Source organism: Thamnophis sirtalis, unplaced genomic scaffold, assembly GCF_051295495.1.
Source record: "Thamnophis sirtalis isolate CommonGarterSnake01/CBP01778 unplaced genomic scaffold, rThaSir2_p1.2 scaffold_2, whole genome shotgun sequence".
NCBI classification, from domain to species: domain Eukaryota; kingdom Metazoa; phylum Chordata; class Lepidosauria; order Squamata; family Natricidae; genus Thamnophis; species Thamnophis sirtalis.
Genome location: NW_028261382.1, coordinates 131951553 through 131970819, shown reverse-complemented (window position 1 = coordinate 131970819; position 19267 = coordinate 131951553).

Below are 19267 nucleotides of genomic sequence, written 5' to 3'. Positions count from 1 at the left end.
GTGGAACGACTGGAAGGAGGACACAACTTGGCTGTGGGACCAACTGGAACATCCAGGGATTCAACGGGGTCAACTGGTGGTGGATCAGCTTGCATCTGCGTCGAGGCCTGCAACCCTCACAGCTGATCAATGTGGCGGCACCAAATGTGCCCGTCGCTCAAACCGATCCTGTAAGAGCAGGGGCCAGTTAGTTGCAAAATATGTCCCAGTAACCATTTCGGCTCACCCCCATAGTTACGTGTGAATATTAGGTTGCCCACTTGAAATAGCAATAGCAATAGCAGTAGACTTATATACCGCTTCATAGGGCTTTCAGCCCTCTCTAAGCGGTTTACAGAGAGTCAGCATATTGCCCCCAACAATCCGGGTCTTCATTTTACCCACCTCGGAAGGATGGAAGGCTGAGTCAACCCTGAGCCGGTGAGATTTGAACCGCTGAACTGCTGATCTAGCAGTAGCCTGCAGTGCTGCTTTTAACCACTGCGCCACCTCGGCAAATGACCGGGCATGGCCGGCGATGTCCAGTGATTTATCCATGCAGTAACTTGGGTGAAGCTGTTCAAGGTTGGTTTGGAGGCAGCGACCCATTAACAACTCTGTGGGGCTATGGTTAGTCAATGGGCAGTGTACAGTGTGCTGTACTAAAAGTTACTTATTCACCCGGGCTTGCCAATCCCCTGGGCCTAACTTGGACCCCATTATCAGACACCACAAAGTCCGGACACCCATGGGTCACGAACAGTCATTGCAATGCCCGTATGAGAGCCTCGGTAGTGGTTGATGGCATTAGAATGACCTCCACCCACTTAGAATATGCATCGACCACTACCAAGAACATCTGTCCGTGAATAGGGCCTGCGAAATCCAAATGGATCCACGACCATGGGCCCTTTGGCACTTCCCATTTTCGTGATGGTGCGATGGGAGGGGCAGGCCTGGTTTGCTGGCACTCCTGACAGCCCTCTACCCAACAGGTAATGTTGTGATCTAACCCTGGCCACCGCATGTAACTTCTCCCTAAGGCCTTCATCTGGACTATGCCAGGATGGCCTTCGCGCAAACAACGGACAATGGGTTTCCTTATCTGCGGGGGCACTACCACTCTATGGGCCCACAGTAAACATCCTCCTTGCAGAGGCAGTTTTTGCTGTCTGTGCTTGAATGGAAGAAATTGGGAGGAAACCTGCACCTGTGGCCAGCCCTTCTTGACCTAGTCGATAACCTGAGCTATGGTAGGATCTTTGGCAGAACAGAGGGCAACATCAGTGGCTGAAAGAGGGACTGTAAGTTCCTCTATCAACAGGACATTAGAGTAAAGGGCAGGATCAGACCCTACAGCAGGGAGAGGGCAGCGGCTCAATGCGTCTGCGTGCCCTATCTGTTTCCCATAGCGGTGGACCAGTTTATAATTATATATAGCCAAGAACACTGTCCAGTGGGACATGCATGGTGACAAGATGGATGGGGACTGTTTATCACCTGCCAAAAGACCGAGTAATGGCTTATGGTCAGTTATCAATTCAAAAAAACCGTCCATAGAGGTAATTATGAAAACGCTTGATACCAGCTACTGCGGCTAGGGCCTCTTTGTCTAATTGACTATAATTTCTCTCCATAGAGAAGAGATTTCTAGAGAAATAGGCCAAAGGTGCTTCAGATCCATTAGGCAACCTATGACTAAGGACAGTGCCCACCCTATAAGGGGAAGTTTCAGGTTTCGTTTTATTTATATGCCGCCCTATTCCCAGCGGGACTCAGGGCGGCTCACAAACCCAGTGTAGAGTCAGGAGAAGGTTTTCACTGTATTGGATAAGAACAGCATTGGAAGTCAAAAGATCTTTCACAGCTGCAAATGCTGCTGCCTCCTTGTGACCCCACTTCCATACAGCTTTAGCATCTAGGAGCCTATGCAGTGGCTCTGCCACTGATACCTTATGGGGCAAAAACAGCATAAAAATTTAAAAGCCCCAGGAAAGCTTGTAACTGAGCCTTACTAATAGGCACTGACACCTGTTTAATGACTGCTAACTTTGAGGAGGTTGGATGGATGCCTTTGGCATCAATCAAGTACCCTAAAAATTCAACTTCAGAAACCCCAATTTGGCATTTGGAAGGTTTGAGTTTTAACCCCACTTCCTGGAATTTTGACAAAACTTCTCACACTTTAGCAAGGAGATCAGTGCTATCCCTGGCAGAGATGAACACATCATCGAAATAAGGGACAACTCCAGGAATACCATGGAGCAACCGCTCCATAAGACCCTGAAAGATGCCCAGGGTGACACTTACAACAAACTGGAGTTGCCAGCACTTAAAAGCTCCTCTGTGGGTAACAATGGTCTGTGCTTCAGCAGTCGCATCATCCACAGGGAGCTGCTGATATGCCTGGGCAATGTCCAATTTGGTGAAGATGGAGCCCTGCTTCAATGTGTGGAGCAATTCCTGGACCACAGGGACAGAGTAAGGATTTGCCTGAAGCCTTTTATTTATCATGCACTGGTAATCCGTGCACAATCTGATAGAACCATCTGACTTCAAAGGTATAACAATAGGGGTCTCCCACTTAGCATAATCTACTGGCTCTAATACACCCTGGGTATTAATTTGTCTAACTCAGCGTCCTCCTTTGGACGCAAAGCCAGAGGCATCCTTCTAAGTTTAAGATGGATGGGTGGTACATGAGAGTCTAGGTTAAAACTAATGGGGGTTCCCCTATAATTACCTAGGGACCCATCAAAGATGGTGGCAAACTCATCCATCAGGATGGCCCACTCGTCACTGCCCCTAGTGGTATGTATGCCAGCAATACAGAGGCCCAGGGCATCGAACCAGTTTAAAGCAGAGCAGCCAATCAACGGCCACCTAATGTCCCACCCTGGCCAGCGCCACTCCCACTTGGCTGGAGTGTGTGTGGCCACATCCTTGGGGCATGGACATAACATTTCTGTTACAATTTAAAGGGGGAGGGGGAAATGTGTAAAGACAATACCCCATCATCACCACCATGTGTTATCTTCCCAGACATAGTCATGTCACACTCTCAACAATCCACTAACAGCTTTGTGATGTATCTTAGAAACGTCCTGTCTTATGCAGTTCCATCCTGCTTTAGCCTTCCTGATCTAAATTATGTGTCTCCTTTCTATCCTGGCATTGTAGTAGAACTGCAAAGTAACTTGCATTTTTACCTTTGTACATGTCCATGTATAAAGGGAAAGAGAAATCCTTGACTGAAGACTCAATAGCAGTAAAGATGTCCTTAGTACTTTTCTGTACTAAGCAACTTTAAGCCTCTTTGGAAATCATGTGATACCTAACCCCATTTCTTGTTGTGCAGAATACAGGTTTCTAAATAATATATGCTTCTCTTTCTTAATTGCAGATTTGAGTAACTTTGTTTTTATTTAAACTCTTGACACAAACATTTTACAACAGAATGCTTGCACTGCTATTTCCAAACAAAGTAAACAAACACACACATGCTTGCATACCCAAACACACACTCTCAAGTGCCATACTCATATCTTCTGAGAAAAGAATTTGACAGTGTACAAATGTGTGAGTATTGTGTTTTTTTTAAATTCAGAGGGAGAATCATGTATTTGTGCTTGCTTTTGAAACAGCACAATTCATTACATCAACACTTTATGGACCTTTAAATGCCTATGAGAAATTTATAATGAGGAGAAAAAATGAAACAGAGAGAGAGATAATTTTATGAGTTTCATGAGTGGTTTGTGGTTAGCAGTGAGTAGGAAGATCCAGCAGTTGAGCTATGCAGAAAGAATGTATTTACTGGACACAGAAAAATCTGGAAAAATTTAAAGCTAAATTGCAGAGAGGTTTACTGATGTTGCCTAGGGCATGAGTGTGTCTGTAAAACAAGTAATGGTTTGTTTCCGAGCACAGAAGGATTTTGCTCTGGAAGGAAACCTAGGAAGGATTATTTCCTGACCGAAGCACTGATCTCATTGCTGAGATCATCTGAGCTCCACCCACATTAAGTAAAAGAGGAGTACTCTAGACTTGTTAGAGAGGTAGATTATCTGCCAAGAGGCATCAAGACCTTAGTCAATTGACCTCTCATGTTTCTATCAAGAGACTATGAAATCCCAAAGGATTCTGCCCTCCATTGTCACTCCACAGTGAAGAGATATAATAGTCCCAATTTAAGCATGGCCAATATACACATGATCAACTATTTCAGGAAAAAGCCATAGGACTTTCAAAAGAGTAGTCTTGTCCAGATAAAAAACGTAGTCTTCTGACTGGGTTGACCTGCACAAAGATACTTCCAACTATGTGCACAGCATACATTTCTGAAGTTGATCTGAAAAGAGATGGAAAAAAACAACCAACTTTTAAAAAACGGAAATTTCTTTATTATGATCTTTGACTAGAATTACAAATAAGAGAAAGAAAATAAATTGCCACTGAAAATAAATTACCAAAAAAATGGTCATAAAACAATACCTAAACAAAAGCTTTGCCCAGTGTATGACTCAGTGAAAGTATTTATGTCAGTGAAGAATTATAGTCTTAATGTCAGTGAAGAATTATAAATAATGTAAACATTTATTTGTTTGCTCCTCAAATTGGAAATATTTGGGATGAGTAAAGCCAATCTCAGGATATCCTAGGAGGAAAACTGTAGGAAGATATGAGCAAGAACTTCTACTTCCTTTTGTGGCTTACTTAAAGCCACTAAAGAATTTCCAATTGGTTGCAATTTGTATGGTATATAGTGGTTCAATAGATACCACCTATTAGTCCTACTTAATTATTTGATTTAAATCCTACCTTTCCTCCAGGAGCTGGCACACATGGTCCTAGAGCTCACAGGAAGGTTAGAATCTATGAGACGATACATATGGATATATGGATGATATTGCGGATACTACCTTTCTGGATATTAGTGCATGTAACACTCCTTCAACGTTTCCTTATAACAGTATTGGGGCTTTAGTTGAATTTAGAGACCATGTTGAATTTAGAGACAGTTCAAATCCCTAGTGCCGCATAATGGAGTGAGCTCCCATTACTTTCCCAGCTTCTGCCAATCTAGCAGTTTGAAAGCATGTAAAAATGCAAGTAGAAAAATAGGAAGCACTTTTGGTGGGAAGGTAACAGCATTCCATGCACCTTCGGCATTTAGTCATGCTGGCCACATGACCACGGAAATGTCTTCGGACAATGCTGGCTCTTCAGCTTTGAAACGGAGATGAGCTGCCCTCTAGAGTCGGGAATGACTATCATATATGTGCAACGGGAACCTTTACCTTTACCTAGAGAGCATGATTGTTTCAAAGTTATGTAGTGGGAACTGAGAGTAGACACTAGTCTTAAGCCAGCAACTTAAACACAGCATCTTATTGATGGCTAAGCAATCAGAATATTATTAATTTTCTATAGTGGATCATGTAAGCATATGAGAGAGCAAAGCAAGCTCTCTTCTAGTGCCAACCTACACCATAATTCCAACCTATATATAATTCTCAGAATCTAATAGGAGAATTTCAAGAAAAAGCACCAGTTTGGTACAGTCTTTCTTTTTCTCTATGCTTTCTTTCTGTGTGGACTTAAGACCAAACCTAATCTATGTTGACTTGAAGATAATTCTTTCCCCAATTTGGAAAGGTTAACTAGAAGAAAATTTTAATTTTGTACAAGACAGCTCTTGATGAATACAGGAGTATTCTGGAAGGCAAGTTAAAATGAATCCATACTACAAAGTCCAAGGCAATCCTGCCTGAAATAACCACTGTGTTAGTCCTTATTAATTGGTAGATACTGATGTAGGACCAGAGGGGTTTTAGTTACACTTTTACAGGTTAGAAATCAAGGAAACTGAAATATTTGAAACTGTACTCCTTCTGACAGTATTATGTAAACACACACCACATTACAAGCACAAGATGTCACCTCTGTGGAATGTGAGCAAGTCATAGAAGCAAACCACGTACGTAAAAGTCTCACTGATTGCTTAAAAATAAGCCTAAAGAAGGGGATGTGCAAACTGTTCCAAGTTCAACATGTTTGAGCTTAGAAGGCCTGTTCAGTTCAAAACTGAACACCATATGCTGACAGTTTGGTCCTCACCATTAAACAAAACATACTAGATTTGAATGGAGTTTAACATAACATAGGGCATTTGAGTGGCTCTCTTTTGGGAGTTTCAAGGGACTCAAGACACTCAAGATTAGCTTGTTGGTTTGCAACTTATGATTGGCATAGTTTTTTTCCAGCATGGTTTCATCCCTATTGGTATTGAGTACGTATCAATATGGGGATGACAGGTTATGGGTGAGAAAGTAGCTGCAGTTGTTCAAGCACATGCCTAGAGATCAACAATCTAATGCACTTTCATTTCAAATGATTCTGGATCGCAGATCCTAAACATAAGAACTGATTGAAACTGATTTTTTTTCAGTATGATTGCCTGAAAGTAAGTGTATCATTATGTGTGTGATTGTATGTATGAATGTTTAAGCTTTTTAATGGGAAAATTAGAGTTCAGAAGGTTGATTGCGTTCTGCTTTTCTTTTTGCAAAGAGAGTGCTCAACTAAATGGAAATGAGTTTTTGTGCACCTTATGTATGTTTTACACATTTAGTTAATGCTATAGCGATTTACATGTGCTCTGTTGTAAATACAAAGGCTACTATGATCGCTTTCCTGTTTGGTTTCTTAAATGTTCATATGTATGAGTTGTGTAGACTATACATGTTCTTGGCACCGGCTCAGTCAAGTCAGCAGGAAATAAGTGATCCAAGTGCAGCCAGATTGATTTACAACACAAGTAAAATAATGTACATTATCATATAGAATAGAATAGAATAGAATAGAATAGAATAGAATAGAATAGAACAGAACAGAACAGAACAGAACAGAACAGAACAGAATAGAATAGAACAGAATAGAATAGAATTCTTTTTGGCCAAGTGTGATTGGTCACACAAGAAATTTGTCTGGTGCATATGCTCTCAGTGTACATAAGAAATACATTCATAAAGAATTATAAGATACGACACTTAGTGATAAACATAGGTTACTAATAAGCAATCAAATCATATGTAGAAACAAATAAAGAAATATACATCATAAAGATACAAGCAACATGGTTATAGTCATAAATGGAGGAGATAGGTAATAGGAAGGATGATAACAATAATAGTAATACAGTTTTAGTAAATAGTTTGACAGTGTTTGTGGGCATTAGTTTTTTAGCAGAGTGATGGCATTTAGAGGAAAACTGTCCTTGTGTCTAGTTGTCCTGGTGTCCAGTGCCCTATAGTGTTGTTTTGAGGGTAGAAGTTGAAACAACTTATGTTCAAGGCAGTGATGTGCAGTCAGGGGAGGCAGGGGAAGCAGAGCCTCACCACTGTCATCATGAACAGAAAAAAAAATGTAAAAGGAAAAAGGCAAGAGCTGAGGTCAGGCTGAGCTAGTTGCTGCCAGAGTCACCGTAGATGACTCTGCTTAGTGCTTAACTGTTGAAAAAAGCCTCTAAAAAGCGTCCTCTACAGGAGGAGGCAGGAGAATGACATGCCTCATCTAGTCTGACATTAGGCATTTTATGATCACTCAAGCAGAGTTAAGCAAGGGTTAAAAGCCTAAAAATTCCTGAGGTAGGTGAGGCGCGTCATTCTCCTGTCTCCTCCTGTAGAGGGCACTTTTTAAGAGGCTTTTTTAAACAGTTAAGCGAATCATCCACGGTGAGGCAGCAACTAGCTCAGCCTGACCTCAGCTCTCGCCTTTTTCCTTTTACATTTTTACAGAGTTGAAATCCTCTCTGAAACAGCTGGAAAAGGTACGTGTGGGTCGGAGGGAGGGGGAGGAATTCAAACTTCATCCTCTTGGTGCGGGGATTTGGGCAAAGGCTGGAGGGAAGTGCTCTCCCTCCCCAAGTGTAGTTTGATTGCAGGCAGAGCCACGTTGTCTTTTCAAACCTGTAATCAGTGAAGCTGGGCTGGATCCTTCCGGGGCTGGGGGAAAGTGTGTGTGCTCCAGTATGGCTCTTTGACTGGCTGCCTGCCTCCTCCTGTGGTCTCCCTGACTCCCTCCAATCCAACTTTGTTTGTGTGTGTGTGTGTGCGCGCGCGCGCTTGAGAGAGAGAGAGTTTGTTTGAGTGAGAGAGGGAAGGGGGTAGGAGAGATAGTCCAATCCAACTTCTCTGGGTGTGTGTTTGAGAGGGGTGGGGAGGTAGGGAGAGAAGGAGGAAGGAGGGGAAGGGAGAAGAAAAAGAAAAAGAAAGAAAGAAACTTATTTTGCAAAGGAAAAAACAAATGCTGTCGCTTTAAATTGGAACTGAGAATGCCTGGCTGTGGAATTCTGGGAGTTGAAGTCCACAAGTCTAAAAAAAATTTTGTCAGTGCCTCAGCAGCCATAAACCTCACCGCACATCACTGGTCCAAGGTGTGAGGGGTCTGTAAAGAAAATTGCCATGATCAGAAGGCCTTCTAAAATTATTTTCAAAAAATAAAATGGCATGCAATTGAAAATTATCCCTTTCTTTCTTTCATGTTCATTTCCCACCGAAAAAAATAACATGTGATTTCTCTTGACCCCAGTTCTTGCCTGCAAATAGTAGTGTCCAGGACAAACCCTTGTAGAAAATGCTCAGTGTGAAAGCAGACTGAGCATATCTCACTGTACATATTACTGTAATTCTAGCTCAGGTTTGAAGGATTGGAGAGCTAAAAAAGAATGACCAGTTGCAAGAAAGCTTTTAAAGCATATGCTTAACATAACATGCAATTTGACCCTGAAGCTACAAATTTCAAAGGGATGTTTGTGAACATGCAAAAGATTAACAACGAACCATTAACAAAACAATGAAACCAAATGATTTCATGCTAATTCAGTCAGAATTTTCTCCAATAATTTCCTGTTGCATGTTAGGTCTCATTTGGCTTACTTTGTGGGACAGTATCAAGTAAATCTAACCACTGTGGTGTGGTTATTCCTTGTACAAATCTCTGTAGTTCCTATTGCCTGGATACTTACAATCTAAGCATAAAATGCATAAAATGTCAACCAGCCTTTAGTAATATCAGATGAATGCATTCTAAAGAGAAATGAGATTTTCAAGTTTACTATGTTCCTTTAAAGATAAATCTTACTAGCATTCTTATGTTCTCACTTTCCCCGTCCCTTCCCCCATCCTCCATGTAGGCATATACCTACAGTGATAGGTATCTTTAGAGAGATTTAGTTAATCCCCTGGAAAAAAATCTGATTGAAAATGAATGCAATAAGCAAAGCTATGCTAGGAGCTTGGTTGAAAAGGTCTTTTGAGTTAAAATTACAAGATGTCAAAGAGCACTGCACAACAAATATTCTCTTTAAAATACTTATTGGAACAGGAGCAGAATAATAGAGAACATGACTACATCATCCCTTGTAGCAAGCCCCTCTGACATGAACAAAAGATATTGCATCAGAATATAAACAAAAGGAGTGTAGGATTTCATATAAATTTCAAATATTATGCAGGGTGTATTTAAAATAAGCAATGCTAAAATTAGAAAGCTCTATGTTAATTTTAAGGTTTCTATACTTTATTGTATATTATTACAGTAAGCATTTCCAATTGTCTATTTGCATGTGACCATGAGTGCTTGTGAGAAAGAGAGAGAGAGGCAGAGAAAGGGAAAGTGTTTCACGCAGAACAAAGAAAATGAGATATTCCTCTATGATTGCTGAAAAAGCAGAAGCAGCAACACCACTCACAGTGTCTAACTGGTGAATATGCTGTGATTAGACTTTTGCCAAATATGTTCCTTAATTAATTATTTGCCTTCTTCAAGTACAAATTAAAATTATATGACATCATAAGAAAATTATTGTGTATTTTATTACCCTACTAAACAAGACATATGCCTTCACTAGTGTTAAGAAGTGTTCTACTTTTTTTTCCTCTTGTGTTCATTGTGTCCGATTCTCAGAGATTGCCCGAATACATCCATGCAATGTTCTTGGCAAGGATTTTTCAGGTTTACCATTGCTTATATAGATAATGTTGTGCATTTCTCAATCTGATGCCAATTAAAGGTAAAGGTTCCCCTCGCACATATATGCTAGTCATTCCCGACTCTAGGGGGTGGTGCTCATCTTGGTTCCAAAGCTGAAGAGCCAGCGCTGTCTGAAGATGTCTCCGTGGTCATGTGACTGGCATGACTAAACACCAAAGATGCATGGAACACTGCTCCCTTCCCACAAAGGTGCTCCCTATTTTTCTACTTGCATTTTTTACGTGTTTTCGAACTGATAGGTTGCCAAAAGCTGGGACAAGTAACAGGAGCTCAATCCGTTACGTGGCACTAGGGAATCAAACCATTGAACTGATGACCTTTCTGATCGACAAGCTCAGCATCTTGGCCACTGAGCCACCATGTCCCTTTATGATACCAATTATGATTGCTGAACTACAACTCACATCATCCCCAGGCAGAAAAGCGTATAATGGCTGAGCTGATAGATACTGGAGTTCATTATACTTGGAAAACCAGGTTGGAAAAGACTATTTTAGCTGAGGAAGCTCCTTCATGGACTATTCCTCTTTTTCTGATTTTGAAATAGACTACAGGAAACCTGTAAAAATAGCACATAGTCCAATGATTTATTCAGAAGGACCAAAATTTACTTAAGCCATGTATTATGTCAAACAGATGACCAACATGACTCTTACTGTTGTAACTGAGACAGCAAATTCCATAAAAAGGTGTACAGGCTTATATAATTAGCTGCATCTATCTGTTTGTGTCATTGTAGCTGTAATTTAATAGAACTGCAACAATCCTATCAAACTGGAACCCTGTGATGGGATGAAAGATGTGCCTGATTAATTGTTCTCCAGATATTAACTTCACAAAGGTATTTTCATGTCCTTCCTTCCTTCCTTTCTTCCTTTCTTCTTTCCTTCCTTCCCTCCCTCCCTCTCTCCCTCCTTCCTCTCTCCTCCCTCCTCTCTCCCTTTCTTCCTCCCTTCCCTCCCTCCCTCCCTTCTTCCTCCCTTCTCCCTTCCTCCTCCCTCCCTCCCTTCCTTTCTTCCCTTCATAGTCCAAACTCTGGGCCAAAGTTAAAACTTCTTTAGTCTCTTAGTCCTTCAAAAAGACCTTTGCAAACAGAAAGCTGGCTTTTGACAGCCATTAAAACAAAAAGACACTTAGTTACAGAAAAGAAAAGAAAAGAAATAGTGAGGTAAAACTGTGTAAGGAAATCTTTCTGGGGAGAATTTGTACAGAATTTGCAGCCAATCAATCTCTTTTGGAGTTAAATTCACTGTGCTAATAAAACAAATATTATAAAATGCCCTTCCCCCATCACCTTTGGGATTTTATTTTCAAACAAAGGAAGGTAAATCCTTAGAAGACTTGGAAAATTTCACTGTTCTGCAAAAAGGTTCACACTTAATGCTATATTTTAAAGAGACAGAGAATTTCATAAAAAAGCCTCTATGTTCCATCACTTCAGTTAATGAATTCCTTTTTATACAAGTTTCAAAACAACCGGGAATAGCATTGCTGTATGTCACATTAGAAGTCCAAATATGTGTCCACTTTTTTGCAACTAATGGCTTGAATCTGAAGGTGTCTTATTGAAATGGAAATTTATTTTCAAATATGACAGCCCTATAAATTTCCTACAATTTTCCCCAATATAATGCAGTTGTTTCAAGGTGTACTTTACTTTTAGGAACAGCTTTTGGACAGTGCAGGTATTTTTAACACAGAGACACAACTAGAAAGCTCTGTTGCATTCATCCATTGATATCAATGAAATTTTAGAACATAGAATAATAGGTTTGTAAGGGACTTTGGAGGTCTTCTAATCTAATCTCCTGCTCAAATAGGAGTCTCTATACCATTCTGGATAAATGGCTCCTCAATCTCTTGTTGCAAACCACCAGTGTTGGAGAAGCCACAACTACTGGAGGTAAGTTGTTCCATTGATTAATTGTTCTCACTGTCAGAAAATTTCTCCTTAACTCTAGGTTGGATTGTCATATGCTATTATATCGTATGACATATCACATATGAACAGTGGTGAGTTGCAGGCGGTACACCCTGGTACAGGCGTACTGGAACCTGCCCGGAGCACCGAATACCATTCCAGTACGGTATTCCGTTCAACCCAAGCTCCTTACCAGTCTTTTAAGTTTTTGGTACTTCCGTGCATGAGCATGGCACATGCAGCACCTGCATGATGCTCCACTGAGCAGCTGGAGCGTCACGGAGGCTTGCGGAGGCGGGTAAGCCGCATGCGCGTGCTGCGTGCATGTGCACACATGCTGTGTGCATCCATGTGGACACTACTGGGCCCGTTCCCACCGTACCGGTTGGAATCGGATCTGGAACCCACCACTGCATACGAATGAATATTTTCATTCACTTTTTTTTATTTTTATATGTTAGGTAAGGATTGGCATTCCAAAATAGATATTTTGTGCAGACTATGCAACAATTACTTTATTATTATTCTCTCTGAAATGACTTCTCTTCCCCACTCCATCCCAAGATCTGGCTGGCCCCAAACTTTGAATCCCTGGCTATTCCTTCAAACACTGAGCATTGAAAGTGGAGCATAGTTTGGTGTGTCCTGTCTATGTATATTGTTGTTGAATGTTACTATTTTTGTTATTGGTATTGCTTTTAGTATATTACTATTATATGTTATTTGTTTTTGGTAGTATGATTTTGCTGTACGCCACTTGAAGTCATACTCATGTAAGTTGGGCAGTCATATAAATTCATAAATGCATAAAGACTTCCCTTCTCATGCATTGTAGATCTAAATGTTATGCCTGTAAAATCTTTCTAAAGTTTTCTTTCAGAATATGTTGGAGCATCTCTTTTCAAATTATTAAAGCAGCCAGTCACATCTTTGTCCAGCGTTGCATGGCTGCTTCAAAAGAGCTGATAGTTGCTCTCCCTGCTTGTGCCTATGGAGTAACTGTGCTATATATGCAGTGGTGAGATTCAAATAATTTAACAACCGGTTCCTGCCCTAATGACCAGCTGGGTAGGCAGGGCTCAGTGGTCATGTGACTGGGTGCGCGTGGCCAACTCAAGGTCACTCAGGTCGATGGGTGCTTCGCCTTAGCTGTTACAATGTCATAAGAGTTAACCGGAGACGCAGTTTCTGTAAGCAGGGCAATAAAGGTTAGGATAGAATGTTTCCTTCCTGCCTTCCTTACAGGATTAGCCCTATAAAGTGGGAAAAAACAAAAGGCGATTTCTTCAAACAACCAGTTTTCTGAACTGCTCAGAAAGTTAACAACCGGTTCTCCCGAATAGGTGCGAACTGGCTGAATCCCACCACTGTATATATGGGAAATGGCTGGACACAGACCTGAAGAAACCTGGTTGTTTTAATGTTTCCAAATGAGATGGTTTTAATAGCTTCCATTTCTTCAGAAACATTTATTTGTACAACTCTGTCAAAGACACAGACAGAAAAAATAGATCAGTGGCAAATTAAATATATAGGGGATCCTATAACTATTTGGACCTTATTTTCGTAGTGGGTCCCTCAAAATTCACTGCATGCCTGACCCCTTTGCCATAATAGCAGTCACTCTGGTGTTCCTTTTAAAATTCATAAATGGAACTCTTTCTGATGCAAATAGACTGCATTTTACGCCCTTCACCATCTCATCCCTTTCTTTACATATAAATATGTTTTTCAAGAGTGGCATCTAACTTAGAATTGATACAGATCTGTTCCCTTGCTTAACTCAGGTGCTTTTTCAACATAAAACATATCCCTCCATTTTAATACATTCTCTCTCATGTTTCCATGTGAGAGAATGCTATTTTAAAACATATTAAAGTTTTCTAATAAGGCCTATGCAACATATTACAAACAATTCAGCTTCACCTATTGAGAATGTAGAATTGGAATATTTCCAGAGAAATCAAGCAGAAAAAAGACTTGTTATTGGCTAAAGTGTTTGGTAACCTCTTTATTTCCAGTTTCTTTCAAATGATATTATCTTGGTATTTATGTTTCTTACTGGATAATGAGGAAGAAATTCATATGGTCCATATATTAATAGAAATTTGTCTAATTTATCTAATTTTTCACTTTCCAATAAACAAATTAATAAAGAATCCAGCAATAAAAATATTCTGTAGATTAGCATTCAGCAAAGCACAATAAAGATTTGAAGAAATATTCAGATGCTGAGATATGTTGAGGCCTTCAAAGATCAAAATTGTACAGGCTGTGATTCTCCCTGTGACTCTATGGAAGCAAAAGTTAGACTTTGAAGAACACAATATGAACAATATGAAATAGTAGGAATAAACAGAGCCAATTTAACGTAGTCGTTAAGGCATCAGGCTAGAAACCAGGAGACTGTGAATTGTAGTCCTGACTTGGGCATGAATTCAACGCCCCCCTTCCCTCCTCACATGGACGGTGGCTTCCCAGCTGGCAACAAGCTGGGGACGAGCCTGGCTGAACTTGGGACGGCGCTGGCTGAGTTCAGGACGGCGCTTTGCTTGTTACCTTGGAAAATGCTTGGAAAGTGCTTGGAAAGTGCTGCTGCGGCTTTGAACGATCTTGCGGCTTGAATGATCTTGTGGTATGGGCTGGCGTCATTGAGCGGCCTGTGGGGTGCCCCCCCCCCTCATGAACAGCGGTCCTCCGGCTGTCATCAAGCTCGACTGATTTCAGGACGGCGTTGCCTGAATTTGGCCGCGGAGTGACATCTTGTCTGGGGGCAGTACTTTGGCGGCTGTGGACGGTCTCTAGGGGTGCTGGTGAACGATCTGTGGGTGCCCCCCCTCCTCTGTGAGCGACGGTTTTTCCATCCAGCAGCAGTTTGTTTTGGTTTGAGTTCAGAGTGCTGTGGCCCTGTTTTCACCGGCGGGACGCCGCTGGGCCTGCTGCTGCCCTGGGAGGTTGGGGAATTTATCACTCTGCACTATGGATCCGTACAACTGGCCTTCTCATCATCACTGAGGTTGATCCTAGTGTGTTTCCCCCCCTCCATCGCGGCTTTCTGACTTTAATTATCATCTAACTATCACTGCCACGGATCGGCTTTTACAATTCTGGCTTGTGATCCCCGTGGCCGACTTTTGCCTCCGACTCCCACTACCACTGCCGCTACTATCCGTGATTATTCCTGGCTTGCCTTTTTCAGACGACGCTGCCTCCCTGAACTGTTTCCATCTTTCGACCGCTCTCACCCCCCTGCCACTCTGGCTGCTGCTGCTCGGCCAGTTCTTTGATCTCCGTTCTCGCCGAGAGCTTTGCATGCCATTCTGTATTTACAATTCTTGCAGAAAAGGAAAGTGGAAGACAAAGAAGATGTGGGTAGGGAATTTGCCCTCTCCCCTTGCGACCGGGATTAACCCCCCACCAACTTTAAACTGTAGAACTTTGTCCCTTCTATTTGATCCAACAGAAGAGGAGCTCCCAAGTGTAAAGACTTTTCCTCTCTTGTCCTATTACTGACTTATTTATCTCAAAACTGTGCCAATCGCAATTTTCCGTGTTTTATGAATGAGGTGTGTATGGTGTGATTGTTGATGCCTGTACTCACTTTTAGTAATTCTTATTACCATTGTATTTTGTATGTTTTAAATTGACTTATGTGGGGACTGTATGGGTGAGCGGCTGTGTATGTATGAGAGGACTGGGAGTACAGCCTGGTGCCTCCTCCACTGAGTGCTATCGCAGAAGTGGTAGGAGGACCAGGCCCACATCCCGTCCTAGAATGATTGACATAAATGACCTGCCGGAGAGAGCGGAGGCTACGGGAGGGGAAATGGCGTCTACGGGTGCGGGAATGGGCCCGAGCATTATGGTCATGACAGGGAGGGGCAGGTACGATGGGAACTTCAGGGCTAGCCATTACCGGGGAAGGAGGGTCTGCTACGTCACAGCGCTCCCTCCTTCCGGCCCTGTTAGTTCCACTCCAGGACCAGATGGCAAGAGTTGTCAGGGCCCTGGTCTCAGGCTGTTGTTGCTAAATGCCAGGTCTGTGGTTCACAAAGCTCCCCTCGTCCGGGACCTAATATTAGACGAGGGGGCAGACCTGGCATGTATTACTGAAACCTGGCTGGGCCAGGAGGGAGGAGTCCCCCTCACTGAAATGTGCCCAGAAGGGTTTCAGGTGCTCCATCAGCTGCGACCCCAGCGAAGGGGTGGGGGAGTGGCCGTCATCATCCGAAGGTCATTAGTTCCTCGTAGGATCCCTGTTCCGGAGCTTATCGGGTGTGAGTCCCTGTTGGTGAAGTTGGACCTTGAGGGTCAAGTGGGCTTGTTCTTAACGTACCTACCTCCCAACAGCATTGCAACAGCCCTCCCCTCGTTCCTCGAGTCAGTAGCCGAGCTGGCAGTAGAGTTCCCCAGGCTTATGGTGCTGGGGGATTTCAACCTGCCTTCGCTCAGTGAACATTCTGATGGGGCGCAGGAGTTCATGGCTTCCATGACAGCCATGGACATGACCCAAGTAATTCGGGGTCCGACTCACTCAGCGGGTCACACGCTTGACCTCGTATTTCTCTCGGAGCACTGGAGACGTGATCTAGATTTGAAGGGCATTAAGATCTTGCCCTTGTCATGGTCTGATCACTTCCTACTGAGGCTTGACTTTTGGAAACCAATCCCCCACTGTAGGGAGGGGGAACCGATTAGGTGGTTCCGCCCCAGACGCCTGATGGACCCTATGGGATTTCAGACGGTGCTTGGAGAAATACCTGTCGCTCTCGTCCACAGTCCGGTAGAGTCCTTACTCGCTGCTTGGAATACAGTGGCGGCGGGGGCTATAAACCGGATTGCGCCTTTACGGCCTCTCCGAAGTAGTGGATCCAGGAGGGCTCCTTGGTTCACCGAGGAACTCTGGGAGATGAAGCGCCAAAAGAGATGCCTAGAGCGCCGCTGGAGGGCTAGTAACTCTGATTGATGATCTCTGGTGAGCCAGTGATAGGGGGTCACTCCTCTATCCTAGTGCTTGTTGACCTCTCAGCGGCCTTCGATACCATCGACCATGGTATCCTTCTGCGACGGTTGCAAGAGGTGAGAGTGGGAGGTACCATCCATCGGTAGTTCTCCTCCTACCTCTCGAACAGGTTGCAGTCGGTGTTGGTTGGAGGACAGAGATCGACGCCTAGGCCCCTAAATTATGGGGTGCCACAGGGTTCGGTCCTGTCCCCACTCCTATTTAACATCTACATGAAGCCGCTGGGTGAGATCATACGCCGGCACGGGATTAAATACCACCAATACGCGGACGATACCCAATTGTATCTGTCCGCCCCATGCCAACTCAGCGAAGTGGTAGAAGTGATGTGCCAGTGCCTGGAGGCTGTGAGGGTCTGGATGGGAACGAACAAGCTTGCACTCAATCCCAACAAGACTGAGTGGCTGTTGATGCTCCCTTCCAAGGATGGTCCAGCTATTCCATCTCTTAGCCTGGGGGGTGAAATTATATGCCCCCTCAGAGAGGGTTCACAATTTGAGAGTCCTCCTGGATCCACAGCTGACGCTAGAACACCACTTGTCAGCTGTGACCAGAGGGGCCTTTGCCCAGGTTCGCCTGGTGCACCAATTGCGACCCTATCTGGACCGGGAGGCCCTTTGGATGGTCACTCACACCCTCGTCATCTCAAGACTGGATTACTGTAATGCGCTCTACATGGGGCTGCCCCTGAAGAGTGTTTGAAGACTTCAGTTAGTCCAGAATGCAGCCGCGCGAGCGATAGTGGGTGTACCTAGGTACACCCACGTTACACCTATCCTCCGTGAGCTGCATTGGCTTCCCATTGGTCTCCGGACACCTTTCAAGGTGCTAGTCGTTACTTTTAAAGCCCTACATGGTATCGGACCTGGCTACCTGAGAGACCGCCTCCTGCCAGTTACCTCCCAGAGACCTATAAGATCGCACAGACTAGGCCTCCTCCGGATTCCATCTGCCAGTCAATGTCGGCTGGCGGCTCCCCAGGAGAGGGCCTTCTCTGTAGCTGCCCCGGCCCTATGGAACGATCTCCCCGTTGAGATCCGGACACTTACTACCCTTCCGGCCTTCCGCAAAGTGACCAAGACCTGGCTGTTCCGGCAGGCCTGGGGCTGTTGATTTATCCAGCCCCATCCTAAGTTATGAATGTTGTGGAATTTTTAATGTTGTTTTTTATTTTTTGTATGTCCCCCCACCTTCCTTTTTTACCTGTAAGCTGCCCTGAGTCTCTCGAGAGTGGGTGGCATACAAACCAAACAAACAAACAAACAAACAAACAAATAAATAAATAAATAAATAGGTGAACTTGAGTCAGGTCACTTTATCTCAGCCCTAGAAAAGAGGAAATGGCAAGCCATTTCTGAAAACTTACTAAGAAGACTTCAGGGACTTGTCCAGGCAGTAACCAGGAATCAGCACTGACTTGAAGGCACCAAATCCCAAAGAAATAAAACAAATCCATTTTTCAAATCAAAGGAGCAGAGTGGTTCGATGCAAATAGTACAATAGACATATCCCAAGGTGCTTTTTTCTTGACGAGAAGTGAAACATCATCAAAAGAAAAAACAAGAAAGTCCAGTTGCTTCCTGAAAAAGCACCTTTTGAATAACCATGACCTAGATGACTGAGAATCTCTACAGACTTTTAGCTATACAATGTGGCAGGGATGTGCAGTCACTAGAGGCAAGGGAGGCGGAGCCTCACCAGTCTCCTCAGGAAAAAGAAAGAAATTTAAATATTTTTTTTAAAATAATTAAAGCCAGATTCCAGCTCACAGTGGCTTGGTGTCTGCTTAGTGTTAACCAAAGCAGGAGGCGAGAGAACTCGGGGCCTCTTTTCCATAAGGAATTTTTCACCTTCTTTTCGCCTTTGCTGCAGACCCGGGCACTTGGTTGCTCCCGCGATGCAAATTCCCACCCACCCCCGGCGAGGCCGACTGCTGCCCTGCTGAGCCTCACCAGGTATCAACCTCACCGCACGTCACTGCAATGTGGGATGAATACCCTTTGAATGGTGTGAGAGCAGGAATGGATTTCCAGAGGAAAAATTGCAGACTATAGGAACCAGGAGCACTACTCAGGTGACCCTTAAGACACAGATAAACCTCCAAGTGCTTCAATGATCCTCTGATAGGATGCACGTTACCAGCTGTCTGCAAGGAATATAAATCATTTCATTCCTCACTGTCCTGTCAGATCGGAAGAAGCTTCTTGAGGAAGATGCAAAATGTCTTCAAAAGAAAAAAATAAGAAAATCCAGTGGCCTCCTGAAAAAGTACCTTTGGGACAATCCTG